This window comes from Vicia villosa, linkage group LG6, assembly GCF_029867415.1.
Source record: "Vicia villosa cultivar HV-30 ecotype Madison, WI linkage group LG6, Vvil1.0, whole genome shotgun sequence".
In the NCBI taxonomy this organism is placed as follows: domain Eukaryota; kingdom Viridiplantae; phylum Streptophyta; class Magnoliopsida; order Fabales; family Fabaceae; genus Vicia; species Vicia villosa.
The window spans coordinates 38,796,637-38,816,416 of record NC_081185.1 but is presented as its reverse complement, the minus strand read 5'-3'; positions in this window follow the sequence as shown (position 1 = coordinate 38,816,416).

Here is a 19,780-nt window from a genome sequence, read left to right as displayed (position 1 = left end):
TTTCAAGAAGAAGACATCTTCTGATCAACAAAAATTCAAGTCGTATCCAGGATTTCACATCCGCGACAATTCTATTCACATTCACTTTACATTTCATTTCATCATAACATTCATGCATGCTTCACGCATCATATCATATGTCTGCACAGTCAGCATAGTCTAGTTAGGCTTTGATCATACAGTCACCTAAGTCACATAGACTTCAATTTGAGGATTTCCCAAGCAAGGGATTCTTCCAGCAACAGACAAGCGTCACCCTTGTCAAAGAATTTTCATCAAAATCATAATTCCCCGGCAGGGGTTACCACGCAATTCTTTCAAGTCCACGGCGGGGGTTACCGCGCAATTCTTTCAAGTCCCCGGCGGGGGTCACCATGCAATTCTTTCCAGTCCCCGGCGGGGGTTACCATGCAGTTCGTCATAATTCCCCGGCGAGGGTCATCACGCAATGCTTTCAAGTCCCCGACGGGGGTTACCACGCAATTCACCAAAAACAAACAGCACTCCAAGTCAAGAAAGTTCGTTTTCAGCCAGTTCAGCATGGCGTATCCAAGTCAAGCGTCATCAACTAAGACGACCATTTCATCATGATCAGCAATTGACAGATCTGCTCAGCTGAGTCATCTGACCAGTCACAAGCTGATCAACTTTCGTATTACACGCCTCCCTAGAGAGTCCGTGCACATCAAACAAATGGCAATCTCGGTCGAGAAGTTTGTTTGATCTCAGAATCCACGCATCATCAACCGAGCGGACAAGTGGTACCCTTGATAGTACTGTGGTATTCATGGTTTTTTTCCCAGCGGATCACTTGCCAAGTTGATGAATGGTAGACTTTCATGAAGACGGTTCATACACCGGGTAATTCCCCGCAGAGTAGATGAATGGCAGTTTTCCTCCGAAAATAGTTCATTTACCTTTTAATCAAGAATTCACTGCTAGAGTCGACAGATGGCAGTCTTCTCACTACTACATTTTTGGCCTACGGCCACACTAAAATTTTCCACGGCTCAGAAACTGTGGCCACATATATGATTTGGCCATAGTTATCAAAGCGTAGAATTATGTTATAAAATATTGAATCCGAAGTATGAAACTGTGGTCTTTAATTCAATTGCCACGATTATAGAACTGCAGATATTTTAAGCCGCAAAGAAAAACCGCGACCTTATAATTTTGAATAAAAACTTTGGCCCAAATCCAAAAATTTAGTGCCCGCCATGTTTTCCCTCTTTTCTTTTCGTTTCCCTCTTTCTCTTGTTTTATATTTTCTTTTTTTTTTAAGATTAAAAAGAAAAAAAAACTAAAACAAATAAACATAAAAGGGGATTAGGGTTAAGTGACCTTTGGGATTCTTCTCTTCTCCCTCCCACTGGAACCTCATCCAATGCCACCTCACTCTCCTCCAAGCCTTCGGCGTCGTGGTAGCTTACTCTATCTCTTTCTAAATCCAATTCCCTTTTAGCGTTGGAGAAAGTTCGCCTAATCAGTTTAGCTCTCGAATTAGGTTTCGATGAACAATCCGCTACCAATGTTTCGACCGTCTCGTATCTCTCTACGGGACGCCACCACCACCATTTCACTTTCATTTCCACTCAATTAATCAATTAATCTGTTATCATTGTAGGTGATGACGATCGTGATTTCATCACTGTTGAGCACTTCGGCGACGATTTTCTTACTACTTTGGTGGAATCGGTGCAAGACACTGAGGAATGAGATGATTTACGCGAAATGGAAACACAGGCTGTTGGAACTTTGAATCACGTGCTTGAAGAGCGTTTTCCACGTGCGGTGATGGTTCTAAATTCACAACAAAATGCTTCCCAAGCCGCAACTGTCCTCCAAGAGCTAAGGTGAGATTCACTTCCTTGTCTATCCATGCTCTGTCCAATAATTTTCCCAAGAAAATAACATATTAGTATTATTTATAGAAATACCTTTCTGTTACTGATTGCTTTAATGTTTAATATTTCTCACATTAGTTTTCTTGTATACAAAAAAGACAAGCCTACGTGCAAGCTCTTCTATGTGACACCGGAGAGAATTGCGGGAAACCAAACATTTCTTGGGATTCTAAAATGCATGAATAAGAAGGTGTTATACCCCAAAATTTGCCCGCATCTTTTTTTCAAGAAAACTTCTGTCTAAAAATTAAGAGCTTCATATAATCTTGGATTTTTTATTCCCTAAATATCCTGATTTATGAATACTTGGTTTTTAGAATTTTTCTTATACGGTATTTTGGTTCGCTGTTGAATTTATTTTTACGCAAACGCCAAGTACTGTTTATCACTTCACACACGCTATCTATTTGAGATTTATTTACGAATAAATAGTACTGACGCAATTGGTACAGAATTTATTTTGCAGGCGCAGAGTCCGGAGTTTCAGACTGTACTGGTAACAATTCAATTATTATTGTTTCCCACTAAATTTTGTACTATATTCTATTATTTCAAAATCTCTTTCTTTCTTTTCAAATCTCTTTCTTTCAAATCAAATCCTAACTTTATTCTACACATTTCTCTTTTTAAACCCTACCATACACTTTCTTTCAAATCCTACTACCACTCAAATTTTCCTTTTTTGTACGGAATCACTTCATTCCCCAACGTCTCTATCCTTCTTTTCACTCTATAAATACCTCTCATTTTTTCCATAAAATCTCACATCAAATTTCATTCAATCTCTCAAATTTCTACCTCATATCTATTTTCTCTTCTTCCCCGGCAAAAAATGGCAAAGTGGATGGAGACACTTTTTCTTATAGTCATCACCATTGCTACGGTGATCATGTCCTTCTTCTGTCTGCATAGTCCTGAAAAATGTGGACTTGTGATGGTTACACTTTCGATCATCTATTTTCTGTTGGTCATAGCATGGATTATTAATCGTCATATGTAAAGTTTGTCGTATCTTCTGTTTTTAGAATGTACCGTTCTTTATATTTACCGTGTTGTTTACTACGTTTTGTTTAGGTAATATTTGTATTGTCAGTATTAAGTATTACACTATCTATTATATCGTCATTTAACTAGTAAGATAATATTATATGTGTTTATTGCTAGTTAAAATATTTATTTTTTCTGTGCATTAAATCCTTCCAGTCTTATTATTGACGGTAATTTTGTTCTCGTACAGTGTACTTTAATTATTTATTATGTTTGTGTTTTTCTAACAAATCATGTAAATAATTTCTCACCATTAACACAACAAAAACAAAAAGAAAAATTAACTTTAACTGTTGAATTTTCACTTTAACTGTTACGTTAATAACCGAACAGCCAGTTAACAGTCAAACCCGGTGACAGCACGTTTCTCCGTGTTTTGTACCATCAATCAAATCCATCTTTCACATTTCAAAATTCCAATATTTTTGTCCTAGAAGTCTTCTGACAATCACAAGATCAGCAAAGACTCAGCACTGCACAAAAATCAGGTACGCTCGACTGTCTCCTACACAAACAGTCCCTAACTAGGGTTTTTGTTTTTTTTCAGGAGAACAAGTTTTTGAGACCTCAAATGGATTTCATGGACATCCATATATCTCAAAGTACCACCATACAAATTTTCAAACTTCGATTCGCTCGGACGCGCAATCGATAGCTCAAACAGTCAACAGACGACCCGTTTGACCAAAAAAGTCAACAGACAGTCAAAAATGAAATTTTTTGTCAACATCCATATTTTGTCAAAGGATTCATCATTTGACTAGTGGTTGATCAAAATTCATCAAGAAAAGCTCAGAAATTAGCAAAACCCTAAGTTTCAAAATTAGAGTTTTCTCCTAAAAAGTCAACTGAACTTTGACTGGTCATAACTCTCTCATCCTTCATCCAAAAAATTCAAACCAAAGCTCATTTTGAAGTAAATTCAATTATCTTTCAAATGCAATTGGTCCCATGGTCATTAGATTCACCATTTGAAAAATATGAACCAAGACATTACAGGTCATTTTCAAAGTCAACAAAAAGTCACTTTTTTCAAAAGAACACACAAGGAGCATGGAAAATCATTTTGATATGAGACCAAAGGAATTAGTTAGAGGACATCTTGAGGTTTCCAAAAAGTACAAGAACTCCTTCATATGATAAAAATTGATGGATTTATGCCTTGTTGAAGTTGGCTAAATTTTGGGAAAATGCATGAAATCAACATTGATCAAAAATGTTTTTTCTTCAAAATGAGGCCTAATTTCCATGATCCAAACATGTTTCCCATAATGTGAAGGGCCTCCCACGACCAAGACAAAGCCCATAGCATTTTTGTTTCTTTTTTGATTTAATTTTATCACATTTAAGATTAAATTAAAAAAGGAAAATGGAAGGATAATATGTAGCTTTGTTCTTAAGCATGAGTCACCAAGAATTAATCAAAGCTCTACAACAAAAGAAGTACAGCAGGCCTAGAGCAAGAGGTGTGGAAAGATCAAGCCATGGTTGCTTGAATTCAAAGCTTAATATATTAAAAAATTCCAAAATTCAACAAAAGCACTTAATGCTTTTTAGCTTAGTTTTGAAGCACTTCATTGCTTATATAATGGCTAGAACACTTCAGTAAGGGAGGAGAACACGAATTGATAGCCTACCATATGCATATACCACTCTTGTAACAACTTGTAATATTCAAAGAAACTTGAAATTCGAATTTTAAGTTTAAGTCATTTTCAATACAAACTAAGTATTCAAACATCATCTCTGAACTTCATTGAACTTGTCCAAATAAATTTTAAGCATCAAAGCCTCACAAATCGAGCCACACAAGCCACGGTTTGTTCAAACATAAATCATCACATATCTGATCATACACGCATGTTTAACAAGATGTAGACACATATTTGAGTTTAGCTTGATGTACTGACCGTTTCTGGAAGTTTAATTGATGTTTGGATACCTGTACGAGGAACCACCATTTTAGGGTTCTTGCTTCCAAAATTAGGGCTTTACAATCCATGCAAAATTACAAGTTTTAATTGATACCAGTGAACTCGTATGAACAAGACGAGTTGATTGGTAGCCTCGCGCCAAATTTATTTTGTGTTTTGCTTGTATTCGTTATTTTAACAGGTGTAATAGGTTGAAGTCTTTTACAACACCTGCAAATGAGCACTGTAAAAAGTGTTCTGATGAAGAAGATGAAGACGTGGCTCCCTCCCATTGGCTGAGGGACGCGCGTGTTTCAGTTTTAAAATCCTGGATCCGGTGCTTTGCAGTCTATGCTTTTGCCATGTGCCTCACTCTAATCACCCTCAGATCCACTTGCCAGCTCATCCAACGCTCTAGCCTTGCCAGTCCATACCATGGACTCTCTATCCAATCACACCAGATCATAACTTAATATATTTTCATTTTATTTAATTTTCTTTGTAAAATTATTTTAAAATAGTTTTAAAAATCTAAAAAATACACAAAAAATATTTTTAAGTTGGTAAAATAATATATTATTTTCTGATATAAAAATATTTTATTTTTCTTCATAATTTAAATATTTTGTATAATTAATTAGATAATATGTATATATTTACCTTTTAATTATTCCAACCCATCAAAAAATCATAAAAAAAATTGTTCTTTATATTAAATATAGTTTATATATTATAAGCTAATTTTGTATATATTTAGGATAATTTTCTCTTTAAGTTTTAATTATTTGTGTAATTATTTGTATAATTATATGATTATTTAACTTAATAATTTCAAAATCAACTTCAAAATTCCAAAAAAAATTAGTTTTGTTTTAAAAATTAATTGACAACCATTTTGAACATATTTCAAACTTAATTTTTAGGTTTAAATTTTATTTCTACCTTTTTCTTATTTTAATTAAATTAATCATGCATTAATTCTAATTAAAATCAATCATCAAAAAATCCAAAAATATTTCTTTTATTTTCTTGCAATTTAAATTCCTAGATCAAGTGTATAGGTTGTCAAATTCATGTAAATAGCGTAGTTTACATTTCCCGCACAATCGATGTAATAGCGTAGATTTACTTTCCGCATTTTACATTTCCGCATTTTAATTTTTGTACATATAAAACTGCGTGTATGTCAAAGATAAAAATTGAAGCGTTAGGTCACTAACTTCAAAGATAAAATATCTGAATCAAAACACAATCACACTTGCACCTCTTAGGGTAATCCCTCTTTTACTCTTTTCAGAAATCAAAATCAAATTCTACTGTTTCAAATGCAAAATCAAACTTTTGTTTACATCTGATAAAAGGAGAATTTTCTAAAGGAAATAGGAAAAGACCTTATAAACTTAGGGTAGACCTCCTAATTGCTTGCTCAAATCAAAACAACAAACGTCTCACATATTCACCGTTTTTCAAAACAAAACTTTCAAAAAAGACAATACTTGGTATATATCCAAACAAGGATCATTACAAAGTTAAAGATCTTTTTTCAAAACATCTTTCGAAAAACAAAACACTTTGTATACATCCGCACAAGGATCATTACAAAGTTAATTTGCAAAGGTATTTTAAAACCACATACAAGCATTTAAAGGCAAGACAAACGATTCAAAGAAATGAGCCAAGCAACTAAGAGCCCATGGATAACCATGGATACAAAGGGTGCTAACACCTTCCCTTTGTATAACCTATCCCCTTACCCAGAATTTCTTAAAGGTCTTTTTCTGTTTCTTTTATAAACCTTTCCTTAATTGGATAAAATAAAAGTCGGTGGCGACTCTCTGATTTTCAAAAAAACACAAAAGCAAAAGAAGAGTCAGTTTTCGTCTCACAAAACCGAGTGCATGACAGAACTGGCGACTCTGCTGGGGAATTATTATACTTTCCAAAAACAAAATGTTTTCAAAAAGGGATTACCTTAGAGATTAGGCCATTTCGATGTTTTCAATTGATTGTCTTGTTTGCTTTATCTTTCAAAGGTTTGTTTGGGTATTTACTTGTGTGAAAGATTCTAACCCGAATCTCGAGATACCTTAAGTATGTAACAATAGACCAAGGAAACTGTAGGGCATGTACCGATACGGTTGATTTGGTAGTCACCGTTAGTGCGACACTTTGGTTTATACTGATGTCCCTTGAAAACGATCAAGGAGTATGTTAGGCTTCCGAAATGTCATTAAACACTAATTTGTCTTAGAACCCTTTAGTTGAACTTGACTTGTGGCCTATTAAGTGGCTAGCTTTGAAATTGATCGAAGTTAGTTATCCTCGAGAAATATTTTGATCGGCCGTCCGAGCGCCGTATTGAGATGTTGTCTCCAAGGATCATAGAACCCGAATACTATTCTAGGACAGGTTTTAACCAACTCAACTTCAGTGGGGAGGGTATCACTTATGAACTTCATACAAGCCTTTAAACCTAAGGCTATTGTTTGATTTGTTTGTGTTTGCCACATGTTTGACATCATGACATCATAAGCATCATAAGCATATCATTTTTCACTAATCATTTCAAGGATCAAAGAGTTTACCTTTGTTGTTTCAGGTAATGGCTCCCGCTACCAGAGATTATGTCCGAATCAACATCTCAACAGTACCATCTGAACTTAAAGACTTAATATCAGAATTTCCCAGGAATGCTCAATTCACCGAAAAGCACGGTCACCTACTCCATTTGGTTACCTCAAAATTTGAAGAAGACATGATACGGGTCCTGTTCCAGTTCTTTGATCCCGAACATCATTGTTTTACATTTCTTGATTACCAGTTAGTACCCACTTTGGAAGAATTCTCTGAACTGATTGGGTTACCTATTCGAGATCGATTACCTTTCACTGGTTTAGAAAAGATTCCAAAGCCAGAAATCATTGCTGCTGCCTTACATTTGCGAAAGTCAGAAATCGAGTCCAATTGGGAAACAAAAAGTGGAGTCGAGGGTTTGCTTGCTAAATTCTTAATGGAAAAGGCTCGATTACTACTACAAAACAGAAGTTACCCGGCTTTTGAGGAAGTTGTGGCTCTTTTGATCTATGGGTTGGTTTTGTTCCCAAATCCCGACCAGTTCATAAGTGTGCACATTATCAACATTTTCTTAACCCGCAATCCGGTACCTACCTTGCTGGGAGACATTCTACATTCTCTACACACTCGTACCATGAAAAAAACGAGGAACTCTTATGTGTTGTGTACCACTACTGGCTAGATGGTTTACCTTACACCTTCCCCGATCAGTGTTGAGAAACGAACAAAGGATGCAATGGTCTCGTAGAATCATGTCTTTATCTCATTCAGATATCCGGTGGAACAACTTCTTTCAAAGAGACATTACTATCATTGACCATTGTGGAGAGTACCCCAATGTGCCACTCCTTGGCATCAAGGGAGGCATCACCTACAACCCCTCTTTAGCTTTGCGCCAATTCGGATATGCACGAAGAAACGGTCCTCACGACATGATTATCTGTGGCATTGTGTTTGATTACGAGGATGATTCCCACAGACATCGACGAAGATTTATACATGCGTGGGGCAGTGTCTATAGAATAGAAAGCAAAACTTTAGGGCAATGGAATTCTATTCCTATGAAGCCATACCTGAGATGGGTGCGTGCTCATGATCAGAAGTTCATCATGCCATATCCCGCTATCCTACCTGTGACTATTGAGCCAGAAGTCGAAGGGGACAAACCTCGAGTTATTCTACATCCGGACATGCCAACTGACCTGGAAGAGTTGCAGAAATCTTGGGTTCAGCTAAAAGAGGAAAGAGACACCTTCAAAGCACACTGTCAAGACTATAAGGGAAAAGTGTTGGAGCTCACCAGACAACTCCAAGAAGAACAACAGATCAACACATTCCTGGGTGCAAAGAGAAAGCGTCCATGGGAGACCTGAGGGATCTTTCATTTTCTTTATTTTCTGTTTTGTAAGCCCGAATGAGGCAAAGAAAAAAGAAAGAAAGAAAGAAAAAAAAAAGAAAAAAAAAATAATTGTTTGACTAACAAATGTTTGTTTTTCTTTTGTTTTAACAAATCTAAACTCTAAGATCCTTAAAAACATTGCATATATATTTCATTCATAAACATTGCATATACATTTCATTCATGAACATTGCATATACATTCATAAACATTGCATAACAGGTTCACATGATGGGTTTCTCATCTCCTCGCTGTTTATTTCAGTTAGAAGAGATGGAATCCGAAACAAGCATCAAGAATCTCGAAGCACAGAACGCCCAAGTTCAGGTAGCAATTCTGGAATTAGCAAAGGGGCAACAAGAACTGAAAGCCCTGATAACCAAGAAGAAAAAGAAGCCCAAAGGATCTGTAGGCTTGAGTCACCTGAAAAGGAAGATCAAAATCCCAGTCAAAAAGCCCAAAAAGCCACCGATCCCTGAAATAGTCGGTGATGGTGATCAGGAAGACAATCACAGCAACCAGGGTTCTGCCAAACCCTCTCTCTCTTCTAATGAAGAAGATTATCATTCTGGAGACGAACAGGATGAGACAAATACCAGCAGTTGGAAGAACGCATGAAAGCTATGGAGATACAAAAAATACCTGGTTTAGATTTCAATGATTTGGGACTCGTCTCAGATGTTGTTATCCCTCCAAAGTTCAAAGTTCCTGTCTTTGCAAAGTATGATGGAGTTTCTTGCCCAAAACTACATCTGAGGTCCTATGTAAGGAAGATATTACCTCATACAGCAGATAACAAATTAAGGATTCATTTCTTCCAAGAAAGTCTGTCGGGTACACAACTCGAGTGGTACTACCAACTGGAAGGTACAAAAGTTCATACCTGGGAAGATTTAGCTGCTGCTTCTTACAAACAGTATCAATACAATGCTGACCTTGCACCAACCCGTACTCAACTAAGGGGCATGTCTATGGCACCAAAAGAAAGTTTCAAAGGATATGCACAAAAGTGGAGAGATCTGGCTGGAAGGGTTCAACCACCCTTATCTGATCGCGAGCTGGTCGACATGTTCATGGGCAATTTAACTGGCCCTTTCTATAGCCATTTGCTGGGAAGCTCATCATCAGGTTTCACTGACCTGATACTGACTGGAGAGCGTGTCGAAAGTGGCATTCGAAATGGAAAAATTCAAGAAGGTTCTTCCTCTGGTACTGCAAAGAGACCCATTGGTGGAAAAAATGAGGTCAATACAATGCAAAATCAGAAAAGTCACAAAAATGAGCATCACCAATCTGTAGGGGCAGTTCTGATCTCTGCATCTGCACCTCAAAAAGATCAACCGCCGAAGTATACGCGTCGGCCCGACGCACCGAGAAGGAATTTCATTAAAATCAATATGCCAATCTCTCAAGCATTGCAACACTTGTTGAAGGCAAATTTGATTATATTGAAAGATCCTCCGAAGAATGTTAACACTTCATCTCCTAGTTACCGCCCTGACGCAACATGTGCATACTATTCTGATTGTCCAGGACATGACGCAGATCACTGTTGGGCTCTAAAGAACAAAATCCAAGACATGATAGATGCTAGGGAAATTGAGTTCGATCCTCCAGAAACTCCAAATGTCATCACTGCACCTATGCCAAAGCACGACAAGACAGTTAATGCTATCATAGACACTGTTTATATCTATGATGTGAGAGAATTGTCAACTCCGCTCCTTGAAGTTAAAAGAAAGCTAACCCAAGCTGGTTACTTTCCAGGTTGTGACCCTGATTGCTTTTATTGTGCACACCTACCCAATGGTTGTGAGAATTTGAAAATGGGAATTCAAAAATGGATGGATCGCCGTGTCATTATGTTTGAAAGGCTCCCTTCTATGGACGATTTATGCGAAGTTTTTGCAAACGGGATGAGAATAGAGGACGTTTCAGTGGTTTCTAACATACCATTGAAAATCCCTACCAAAGCTCCCTTTAAAATTTCTGCTGCACCCAGAGTAGCATCTGTGATCATTACCAATCCAGCTCCATTTCCATATTCCACCGACAAAGCTGTCCCGTGGAAATATGACACTGAAGTTTATGTTCATGGATTTAAACAAAAGGAGGCCGTAAATCCAACTGTTGACAATATTGTGGGGACTAGTAAGATTACGAGAAGTGGAAGGATCTTTTCGCCAGAAATTTCTCCAAATGTTACTACTACTCCCATCCAGGTCCCAGTTTCTAATCAAGATGTCAATGCTCGAGGCAAAGAGCCGCTGACCGAACCAGCTCAAGTACCCGTTGAAGTCCTTGTTGAAGTCCTTGTTGAAGATCCTTCGAGGCAAGAAATGGAGGAAATATTGAAAATCATCTGCAAAAGTGATTACAATATTGTCGAACAACTGGGGCACACTGCTTCAAAGATCTCAATGCTATCTTTGCTAAAGTATTCAGAAGCTCATGCTAAAGCTTTAATGAAATTCTTGAAAGCTGCCCATGTACCACAGGAGATTTCAATCAACCAATTTGAAAATTGCGTTGCTAGTCTTACAGTGCACAACGGTCTCGGTTTCTCCGACGCTGATTTAACCCCTGCTGGGAAAAATCACAACAAAGCCCTGCACATCTCTATTGAATGTAACGGCACTACTTTGTCTCATGTGCTGGTAGACAATGGTTCCTCGTTAAATGTATTACCAAAAGTAGTACTGGAAAAGCTTGACTTCGAAGGAGTTGTGTTACAACCAAGTGATGTGGTGGTAAGAGCCTTCGATGGGTCGACAAGAACGGTATATGGAGAAATTAGGCTCCCAATCAGAGTGGGCTCTCAGGTCTTTGATTCTACCTTTTCTGTGATGGATATTCATCCAACATACTCTTGTTTACTAGGACGCCCTTGGATACATAGGGCAAATGCTGTAACTTCTACCCTGCATCAGAAGTTAAAATATCCAGTAAAAGGGAAGATCGTCATAGTCCATGGTGAAGAAGAATATGTGGTTAGCCACCTGAGTAACTCCAAGTATGTTGAGATGGATGGAGAATTCATTGAAACCCCCTGCCAAGCTTTTGAGGTGGTCTCTCCTGATGTCTCTACTGCCAAACATATTTCTGCTACTCCTGCTACAAAAATAACTCCAACTATGGCTTCTCTCAAAGATGCCAAAGCAGTGATCAAAAAAGGTGGTTGCACAGTATGGGGACAGCTCCTCGATGTGCCTTACAAGTCCGATAAGCTAGGCCTGGGCTATGCTAATGGAAATCAAAAGAACAATCAAAGTCCTCATTCTGAAGGACTAATGTCACATTTCATCAGCCAAGGAGTGAATGCTATTGAAGACGAAGGAGTGTTCTTAAACCATATCATTCAGCCATATCCAAATGAAGTTCCACCCCTTTCCATGGAAGTTTGGGATACTTTGGGAGAACCAAGCGGCGGGTATGATTTTCTAGTAAAATACACTGCACCTCAGAGTTATTTTATTGCTATGGAAGACATTACCCCAACTAGATGGGGTGATCAATTTGAAGATAGCAAAAGTTTCACAAGTTCCATCGCTGAGCAATATCAAGGTCCACCTAGTCCAAAAGAAGTTTAGGATACACTAGGAGAACCAAGTGGCAAGTATGACTTTATGGTGAAGTATTCTGCTCCCCTGAGCTCGCAGATTGCCATTGAAGACATCACCCCAACTAGATGGGACAACCATTTCGAAGAACATATGACATTCACAAACCCTGATGCTCTTGAAGAAGTTGGGGAGACACCAGATAATGAGAATGATTTCCTGACACAATACCCTTTTCCCCAGGATGCACAAGTCTCCCTTGAAGACATCATTCCAACTGGATGGGACGACCTTATCGGGTATCTCGCTCAGCCAACAGAGGTACCTCAGCCTGGGCTCTCGTATCCAGCAGAGTATATTACTTATCCCGAAGGATCAACAGCTCATTTCCCCACCAAAGAAATCAATGCTGTGGAAGATGAAAAAGACAACTGCAACTGGAGCAGCTGGATACTCCTTGCTCACAACAATGGATTGAACAACTGGGAAGCTGAGGATGTGATCTCCTTTGATAAGGAGTAAATGCAATTTCCTGTTTTCGTTGTTTATATTGTTCAAAGATAAAAATGGTTCCTGTACTATCGAACCATGAACTTGAAAGCCGTGTGCCTTGCCCGAAGCACACTGGTCCTTTTATAAGGGTTTGTCATATCATGATCATGTTCATTCAATAAAATCATGGGACGTTTGCATATTCAAATTTTGTGATCCTTTTTCTTTCTTTGCTTTATTCATTTTTCAAATAGCTATGTGTTCTCACACACACCCACATAAATAAATGCAGATTCACATTCACCTTGGATCCTGTTGATAACGATTCTGCTATTGCCAGTCATGACTTTGAAAATCCGATCTACCAAACTGAGGACGAAAGTGGGGAAGATTGTGAAGTACCAAGAGAACTTGCAAGGCTGCTAGAACAAGAAGAAAAGACTATACAGCCGCATGAAGAACCAATTGAAGTTATCAACCTGGGCAGTGACGAAGAAAAGAAAGAAGTCAAGATAGGGGCTGATCTAGAAGACAGTGTCAAGCAAAGACTGATTCAAATGTTACAAGACTACGTTGAGATATTCGCCTGGTCCTATGAAGATATGCCTGGCCTTGACACGGACATTGTGGTTCATCGCCTGCCAATCAAAGAAGGTAGCACTCCAGTCAAGCAGAAATTACGGAGGAGTAGGCTCGATATGTCAAAGAAGATCAAAGACGAAGTTGAAAAGCAATTTAATGCTGGCTTTCTGAAAGTTGTGAGTTATCCTCCTTGGATAGCTAACATCGTGCCTGTGCCTAAAAAAGACGGGAAAGTCAGAATGTGTGTAGACTACAGAGATCTTAATCGGGCAAGCCCCAAAGATGATTTCCCTTTACCTCACATCGATGTACTAGTTGACAATACTGCACAATGCAAGGTATTCTCCTTCATGGATGGATTCTCAGGGTACAATCAAATCAAGATGGCACCCGAAGACATGGAAAAAACAACCTTCACAACACCTTGGGGAACTTTTTGTTACAAAGTAATGCCCTTTGGTTTAAAGAATGCAGGAGCAACGTATCAGCGTGCAATGGTAGCTCTGTTCCATGATATGATTCATCAGGACATAGAGGTTTATGTCGATGATATGATTGCAAAGTCCAACAACGAAGAAGAACATCTGGGTCATCTGCACATGCTATTTGACAGACTCAAGAAGTACAGGTTGCGACTAAATCCGAACAAGTGTACCTTTGGAGTAAGATCCGGTAAACTCTTAGGTTTCATCGTCAGCAGCAAAGGTATTGAGGTGGATCCTGCCAAGGTCAAAGCCATTCAAGAAATGCCTATACCCCGTACCGTGAAACAAGTCAGAGGATTCTTGGGACGTCTGAATTACATCGCCAGATTTATTGCCCATATGACTACTACTTGTGTGCCGATCTTCAAACTGTTGAAGAAAGATCAAGTAGAAAGATGGAATGACAAATGCCAGTTAGCCTTTGATAAAATCAAAGAGTATCTCCAAAAACCACCAATCTTGTTACCACCTGTGGAAGGAAGACCTCTGATAATGTACCTAACTGTGTTAGAAGATTCAATGGGGTGTGTACTGGGGCAACATGACGAGTCCGGCCGAAAGGAGCATGCAATCTACTATCTTAGCAAAAAGTTTACCGATTGTGAAACAAGATACTCACTGCTCGAGAAAACTTGCTGTGCCTTAGCATGGGCGGCTCGCCGACTAAGACAGTATATGCTAAATCACACCACTTTCCTAATCTCCAAAATGGATCATATCAAGTATGTGTTCGAAAAACCTGCTCTCTCTGGAAGAATAGCAAGATGGCAAATGATCTTAACAGAGTATGACATCCAGTACACTTCATAAAAAGCGATCAAAGGAAGTGTGGTAGCTGATCATCTGGCTCACCAAGCAGTGGATGATTATCAAGCATTGAACTTTGACTTCCCAGATGAAGACATTATGCTAGTCACTGACTACGAGCAACCAGGACCGGAAGAAGGACCGGAGCCAGGATCCTGATGGACTATGGTTTTTGATGGAGCTTCTAATGCACTTGGCAATGGCATCGGAGCTGTGATCATTTCCCCTGCAGGAGGTTATACACCATTCACTGCCAGATTATGCTTCAACTGCACTAACAATATAGCCGAGTACGAAGTATGTATTCTAGGTCTCAAAGCTGCAATCGATCTAAGAATCAAGTTCCTGGAGGTCTACGGAGACTCAGCGCTTGTAATCTATCAAGTCAAAGAGGAATGGGACACGAAGCACCCGAATCTAATTCCATACAAAGAATATGTGCTAAGTTTGATTCCTTACTTTGAAAAGATCACTTTTGAACATATCCCGCGCGAAGAAAATCAACTAGTTGATGCCTTAGCTACCATGTCATCCATGTTCAAAGTCAGGTGGGACAATGAGGCACCGATGATCACCATTTACAGACAGGATGAACCAGCCTATTACAATGAGATCGATGCCGAAGGAACGAAAGAAAAACCATGGTTCCATGAAGTAAAAAGATATCTCGAAGCTCAGGAGTACCCTGAAGGGGCATCCATTAATGACAGAAAGTTTCTAAGAAGATTTGCTGCTAAATTCTTTCTAAGTAATGGAATCTTGTACAAACGCAACCATGATTCGACTTTGCTTCGTTGTGTAAACAAGAAGGAAGCGGAACAGATTATGGAAGACATACACGATGGTGATTTTGGTACTCATTCAAGTGGACATACTGTCATACCCCAATTTTTGACCTAAGATACCACCTCATATCATTGCATATACATCATTTGCATCACTAACAAATTACATAGCTTGTGTTTGTTATTTGTGACTCAGCAGGATTTAAACAAGAAATCACTCATCAGTACAAGTAACAATCAATTAGAGTTTTGTTCTCCCTTCATCTCAAAGGAACTACCTTCATCAACAATCAACATTTGGTCCTCAAAAATCCATTTCAACAAGCTCAGAGACTTTGAATCAACCAGATTAGGGTTTTGACTGAAGATAGCATACTCCTGACTTTTGCTCAGGATTTGACCTAATGACTTGGGACATGACCTCAAGACCCCAAGTGCATCATTTTGACTTAATCCATTGGCTCAGAACATCTCCTACACAAGGATTGATCAATAGCGCAAGTTCAAATCATCAGATTAGGGTTTTGAATTCTCAGGGACTGAAATCAGGGATCACATTTGGGAAACCCTAAAAATCCCCAGGAAGTCAATCAAAGGTTTCAATCATCTTCAAATAATCCCTATGGCAATATCCAATGGAAATTACATCTTAATTCAAGATCCACAGTCATCAATTTCATCAGGTCGACAATTAGGGTTTTTGACCTAATTCACCTGAACCATTGACTTTTTAATCAGAACATGGTGCCACAACTTAAACAATGGCTCAAGGTCCTCCAATACCTCAATATGATACATTCATACCACTCATTTGATGAGGATAGCTTGATTCATTTGAAATCTCCAGAAACGCGATTCGTTTGAAAAAGTCAACTGTACAAGATCCCCATTGACTTTTGGGGAATTTTGGTCAACCATGACTTTTGAAGTTTTAAATCATCAATATATGAAATATGAAGTCATTTGATCAAAGAAAATCAAGAAAATCAATCAAGAATCAAAAAGTCAAAGTTTGACTTTTATACTTAGAAAAATTTTCTAAGTGTTTTTCAATGGTTTTTTTCCAAACTTTGGAAGGGAATAACTCAAAATTTCACCTACAAACTGAAAAAAACTTCCAACATGAAAGTTGTAGATTTTGATCCAATAAACAACTTTGTCACATAAAATGATTTTCCAAAAGATCAACCATTTAAGAGATATGGTGCTTCAAAGTTGGTATCTTTTGAAAAATTCACTTAAAATCTCATTTTCTTCAAAGTTCCTGGATCTTTTTCACCCATTTCCCTAAAGGTCTTGAAGAAACTTTCAAATAGGGTTTTGAAGTGTGTAATATGAGCTTTCCAAAATGTCCAAGAGCATGAAAAAATATGGAGTGTAGCCATGGTTTTGAATTTTGTCATTAGAGGTCATTATGCATGAAATTTCAAGCCATTTTCACAAAGTTCTTACACTACATGACCTATAATCCAAGTAATGATGCATAGAAGGAATAATTGAAAGATATTTTCTGATTTGAAGATCAGAATGGAAGAGGATAAGAAGCTTGAGATTTAACCATGGTTTAGTCACTTTTAACCATTTGCATTTAATGTGAAAGATTCCATTTTATCTCTTAAGCCAAATCATCATTCTTGGATCAACTTGCAAAGGCTTTGAGTTTAGAATCCTTGGCCTATAAATAGAGGTTCAAATCACTTCCAAAATCACACCAAAACCTCACAATTATAGGTTTTCTCTCTTCTTTCTTGAATTGCAAGTTTCATAGTTTTCAAAGAGGTAGAAAATTCAACCTCCAAATCCTTGAAGTTATGGCCAAAGTGGTGGTTCTAACAACTTCTAAACATCATATGTGATGTGTTTGACCCATCCACATACCCCAAAAACACCCAAAACTCAGAATCACTCTTCAACCTCCAAACTTGCACAAAGTGAGCCTTATCATGCTAATTTTCGTTCTAGCTCATTTCAGTCCAAGTTAATCATCCAAACACCATCCATGTACCATATATGAACTATCCCAATCATCATCCCTGACCTGTAACTCCAAAATCACCAAGTTTGATCCTCACTTGAGCCCTACTGCAGATCGAGTACGACAAACTGATCAAGAGGTTTTCAATCCACTCCAAGCGTCCAAACATATTCCATAAGGTCCACTGAAGGTGTTCAGATCAAGAAACAACATCTGGAACCCCTCATTTGTAGAATTCGATTCTCAGTTGTGCCGTTTTTAAGGTAAGTGCTCATGAACTTCAAACTCTATCATACATGCATCATAAATGAAAAATTGAGTTACCATCTTGTTTCTGCACCATCACTGAATAATAACCCTCAATCAATTGCATCATATCATGATCATACACGATTTCACAATGATTTGTCATATTAGGGTTCTTCATGCTCATGCGAAAATTAACCATCTTAGAACAAAAATAAATGAAATTAAAGATCACCATCATGTTCCTTGTGAAAAATCGAGCAAGATAGGCTATTTACTTGATCCAAACAATTCAGTTTTCAGAATTTTCAAATTCAAGTTAGGGCTGTGTTCTTGGCGCCAGATTTTTGAAACTGAAATTAGAAATTGATTCAAAAATATAATTGATTCGTTGCAAATGTTAGACAGACCACGCGCGTGGTCCAGTTGGCAATGTTTTTGAATGGTAAACACAAGGGCGTGGGTTCAAGCCCTTTGGAAGACAAAACCTAATTTTTTAACACTTTTTTTTCTTATTTTTCTTCACAACTTCATCAATTATTTTAACCTATCAAATTAACTCATTTTTTATTCATTTTTTACACACTTCTTATTTTATATATGTATTTTATGAATATCAAAAAAATCACAAAAAAATATTTATTTAATACATTTTTAGTTAAGTTCAAAATGACATATTTTTAAGTGTTTTTAAATACTTTAAATATTATTTTTCATTTGATTTTTCAAACTTAATCATTTGTAAATATTTTGTGATCAAACTCTAATCATTTAGGTTTTAATTAAGTATAATCTTTGTGTTTATCTTAATTAATTTGATTTCTTTCAAAATTTCAAACCGTTTCAAAACAAACGATCACAGTTTTTCAAAACGATAAACCTTTTCTTTTTTTGGTTTTCTTTTCAAAAGAAACTATTGATTAAATCTTTTTGGATTGATCAATTGATTTTCAAACATGGGCCTCTCGAATATTAGAGAGTATAAGTCCCTTTCCTCTTTCTTTGTACAGTTTTTTTCTTTAAACAGAAAACTTCTTCCAAAACTTCCAAACAGTTTTTTAAACGACGAAACCTCGCGTTTTTTAAAACAATCAACCATGTTTTAGAAAATAAAACAGGGGCCTCCACATAGGTATAAGTCCCATTCCTGTACATGAAATTAGGTATTTCATTGTACACACACCTTTTTGTATATATCTCGTTCAATTTGTTTTTTTAACTTCGAACAACAAATCAAAAAATGAAGGTTTTCTTTAAATCTTCCCAAAAATACCATGGGCCTCCATGCAGGTATAAGTCCCGAGCCCTTTGTAAATACTTGTTTACATAGCTTTTGAATAAACTCAAGTGGGCCTCTCCCCGAGTATAAGTCCCGAGCCCCTGTGTATACAAATGGATCATGCTTACAGGTATATTTCCTTCATAAACTCCATTATATACACACACCTTGTCATATATATGTGCTTGTTCATACTTGTTCATATTTGTTCATGTACTTGTCAATATTTGTTCGTACTTGTTCATATTTGTGATTGTGTTATATATACTTGTTCAACTTAGTACAACACTAGGTTCCCCATAGCCTCCTATTGGGCTTCGTGCAAAGAATCTCCCTAGTTTAGGTTAGGACATAGAGTATGGTTTCCCGGTGAAATCGCTCTAAGATCTCAAACCAACTATACCATGCCTCCCCTTGGGCTTTGTACAAACGAGTGTCCCTCCCATAGCCTCCTCTTGGGCTTACAATGCAAGGACCCTCGATAGTCCCTCCCATAGCCTCCTCTTGGGCTTACAATGCAAGGACCCTCGAATAGCCTCCTCTTGGGCTTCGTACAAGGACCCACGGGCTTCTTATAAGCATCCCCAATATCCAAATCAAATACCCTAGGAGATTAGACATTTATCATCTCTATGATAGGAGTATCTCTTCTATATCATCACAAACAATCAATCAATCAATCAATCAACTTAACTTTTTTTGCCACAAGGCTGGCTAATCAATCAAACC